Source organism: Aegilops tauschii, chromosome 7 (genome assembly GCF_002575655.3).
Source record: "Aegilops tauschii subsp. strangulata cultivar AL8/78 chromosome 7, Aet v6.0, whole genome shotgun sequence".
Taxonomy (NCBI): Eukaryota; Viridiplantae; Streptophyta; class Magnoliopsida; order Poales; family Poaceae; genus Aegilops; species Aegilops tauschii.
Window position 1 is genome coordinate 541,852,683 of NC_053041.3, and position 4,370 is coordinate 541,857,052.

General features: G+C 40.7%; 1 pseudogene; it reads left to right on the forward strand.

Moving 5' to 3' along the window:
* Positions 1 to 866: 866 nt before the first annotated feature.
* On the forward strand, positions 867 to 4,156 carry LOC109778612 (uncharacterized; annotated as a pseudogene).
* The last annotated feature ends 214 nt before the right edge of the window (positions 4,157 to 4,370 follow it).

Here is a 4,370-nt window from a genome sequence, read left to right on the forward strand (position 1 = left end):
TTTTTATTTTTTTATTCTTGAAAATAATTTTGGATTTCAGAAAAGTTTCAAATTTCAAAAGAAAATGTAAACTTTTAAAAATGTTTCAGAAGTAGTAAAATGTTTATGAATTTGAACAAAGATTTCACGAATTCAAAACATGTTCATGAATTTTCAATACAATGTTCGCAAAAACAGAAAATAATTATGAATTACGAAAATAAAAGTTCATCAATTAAAAAAATGTTCGCTGATTGAAAATCTTCATAGATAGTAATTATTATATACTAATTATTATATATCAATATTAAAGGAAGGAATGATTCTTCCCTCCAATTTTAGTTTCATCCATCATCTATCTCCCGATGGACCACACAACATTTCTGTTTCTCCGACACGTGGGCCGAGCTAGGCTGGTCCACACTTTTTTTCTTTCTTTGATTCAGTTGTGGATCAACGAAAAATAATATGTTTTTGTTTCGCCCCTACATGGGCTGAGATGGCCCTATTCCAAAACATCTTTTTCTTTCTTTTCAATTGATCGTGGCATGGAGGTGAGAATGGAACCACGAAGCCGCAAACTGAACTATAATCATTTTGCAAAGACGGTATGATTGAAAGCATCATTCTTTTCTATTTTGGGAAAAATTGTTGTGGATTATAAATTAAATAATGGTTTATATTTTAGCCTAGGCTAGGGAACTTAATTAAATTTTCTCCCGTTGCAACGCACGGGCATTTTTGCTAGTCTTCTAAAAAAACAAAGATCGAGTGATGAGAAGAAATAAAATCGAGCGAACACGAAGTGATATTTGGGCCGGGAGGAGACGCGCGCCTCAAGAAGGGCCTGGCTCGTGTCTCGGTTCTTTTATATTCTCCTCAATCTCAATCTGAGACCTCTCAACAAAAAAAAAAATCTCAATCTGAGAGGATTATCCCCAATCGAAACCCTAGTCGTCTTCCTCCGGCAGCCGCTCTCATGGCGTCCAAGGCGCTTCTTCCTCGGGAGTGCCTCCCCCGGCGCAGTCCCGGCGGCGGCGCGGAGCCGATTACGGTCTACGTCCGTGTGGACGAGGAGGGGAACTATCACCCGAGGTATTTCTCCGCCAAAATTGGGCGAGTGTTCCGAGATCTCCAGGATCTTGAGCAAGCAGTCCGTACATTCTACACCAGCATCTACATCGCCCGCCGCCTCCTAAAGAGGCCCCTGGATCCGCCGCCCTCTCCGACGTGTGTACCTCTCCCTCTCCCTCTCGAATCTTATCTTCTACTTATTCCAGTTTATTACTACTGTATTTCATTTCACTGATCGATCAATGGAAATTCCAATTTATTTTGATTGCTTTTCCAGCGACGACATATTCCAGTTCGAGTTCGTGGTGGAACCTGCAGCAGATGTGTCATCCCTCAAGGCTAGTACAGCATTGGAGGAGAAATCGTCCGGTTCCGACAAGGTTCCTGATGAGAAGCCTGCAGAGGTGTCTTCCCTCAAGGACTCGCTCAAGGCTACAACATTGGAGGAGAAATCGTCTTCCTCTTCTTCCTCTGGGCAGCAGCCGGATCAGGACACTGTTATGGCCTCACCACCATCAGGGAACTGCCTTGCCTCACCTTCTGGGCCAGGCATTTGGCAACGAGAACGACAGGACTGGGGTTTCGGATATTACATCAGGGTTGATCTTAAGGGATCTTTCCACACATATCCGAAAGCAGGCGGGCCGTTTCAGAGCTTAGAGGAAGTCGATAAGGCTATGGATCGCTATTTTCATGAACATCGGAATCCAAATCTGTAAATCTCCTCAACTCAATTCCGGATGAATGTTCACCGCTCTTACTATAGTGCATATCTGCTATTGACTCATTATGTCGAAATTAATAACAAATGACTTTTCAAGCTGGATTCCTCTGATAGCCTTACAATTTGACTGTAGGAAACACAACTAGTATACAATGATGATTTGTAGTATATCCCTGTTTCGATGGCACCAAAAGTTAGTAGTATACCTTTGTAAATTTATTTGCGAGACAGTTGTTTAAATAGTGTATGTATGTATGTATGTATGTATGTATGTATGTATGTGTGTATGTGTGTATGTGTGTATGTATGTGTGTATGTATGTGTGTGTGTGTGTCTCTGTGTGTGTGTGTGCGCGCGCGCGTATGTATGTATGTATGTACGCATGTACGCACGCATGCATGCATGCATGCATGTATGTATGTATCATAGAAATAGCTGAAACTAATATAGTATCACACAACTCTATTTCCGTCAATTAATGGTGATAGCCGGAAAGTTCAGCTCTGTTAGTTAACTAGGCCAAACAGTTTGCAACCTTGAAATAAAAAAAAGGATAGTTTTTTCTCTAAGAGTAACGCTCCGAGAACTTATAGACATGTGAACAATCCTGGTTTTTTTTTCAGGTCTTGTTCTTGTTGCTCACAAGTCTGCAACCTTCTGTCCAAACTAGTGCATCGTAGTCCTACTGATAACATTAACTTTTGTACAGTATAACTTACTATTGTCCACTTCTGAGAAAGTACAAGCTACTAACCATATACAATGCTCCGATCTGAATTAGGCTAATGAATAAAGGTGGGGTTCCGTCACGAGAGATTTCTATAGAAAAAGCTCGTTATTGGCCTGATGGCAGAAGGAAGAAGCTTTCCAGATCCTATATCATCCAGCAATTCCATAATCGAATGCGCTGATTACTTCAAGCTTTGGTGGAGAAGCATAATGAGGATCACAGCCTTTCGGGGGTTTGCTCTCTCTCCTTCTCTCTCTCTCATTGTTTTATCCATGCAATAGTTGTTGATCAGACCCATGCTTCTTACGATAGGATCTTGCATATGAACTCAAAGATGTTTTGCACGGCAAAACAATTTGTGAGGGGCGTACTACATGCTACTATCATCTCAATTTCACGGTGGCTAAAGGAGCTGGTGATTCTAACTCTGGCATTGAAAACCTTTTCTTTGCGGAAGTCAAATGTGTGCTACAAGGAAAAGAAGAGGAATTGTCGGTCACCTGTTTCTGTCCGGTTGAATCTACTGATGATGGTACATTCTACCCTTTTCTTAGATTTGGAGTATTGTTGAAATGCATTTTGTGGTTGGCACCAACTTGAGATTATCTGTTACATATAGCCATAAATGTGTTTCTGACCACAGCACTTGATCTTTAGTTTCGTGAGTTGTTAGTTTGCCCCTTGCTTAGATCCGTTAGCTTTAGATTTGTGAACATTTTCAAACTGGTTCATGCATGGCCATGACTGATGTGTACAAAGAAAATCTTTTACTTTCAGTACTTAAAATAGTCAGCAATTATGATGTAATATTGGTGCCTGGTTGGTTACCTTGCAGTTAACTCTTTTCTTGTGTTTTTTTTTAATATAAAGGATACTGCTATGGTTGTACCATGGATAGGGATGTCAATATGAAGCACCCCATCAGTGCCAGTGCATACCTTGCCGGTCAGGTGAAGGTGGGTTCACACATTGGATACTATTCTTATGAAGGCTGGGGCAGCGACTCAGATGACGAAAATGTATGAACGATATTATGTTTAATTTTTTTGCTGAGCCTTGTACCATTCTTGTTTCTTTGCTGTTAACTGTACATGTGTTTCACCCCCTTTTGCAGATGGAAGCTAAGAAAGAAAAGGTAAGATATATTTGGACGGTAATGCCATTTCTTTGGCACTGTGACGTTTATTAGTACAGCTAACACAATGTTGCTGGTTATTTGGTTGGTTGTAAATCGTTTCTCGTGTATTTATTTCTTATAGGACGTTGCTGATAAAACGTGTATGAAGATGTTCACGCAGCCTCCGACTATGAGGGCTTTTGACGCCGACAACATGACTTTTGACGACGCCGACGACTAAGAGGCAGAGGGGCAGGCAAGCCAACATGGAAGGGGGCAGGTGGCCGGGTCCAACAAGTTCAAGACCCAAGCAGTTTTGCTGGCTCTTTACTTCTGTTGGCTTAGTCGATGGGTTGACTATCTTGTAAGCTTGGTTGTAGTGATGTTGGCATGTTGCGCCTGCTTATACTGTAAATAAACTGAGGTTTGTTTCTGGAGCATCAGGGCTCAGGATTGATGCTTGATTTTACACTTTGTGCATGTACGAATCAAGGTGAAATTGTTTGTTACTTGTTTTCATCTTATTTTACCTGTGCCATCCTCCACTTAGTCTCATGATCATCTTCCGAGACACGTAATTGAAATTAGACAATTACTCTTAATGTAAAGCCTTTGGGAAGGAAGCATGGGGTTGGAGAATTTTAACAGAGCAGTATATATATAGTTTGTTCATGGATTCTATGTTAACTTTGTGCAATACATCTACATGACTAAAGAATCATATATTATTGTTAACTTTGCATACT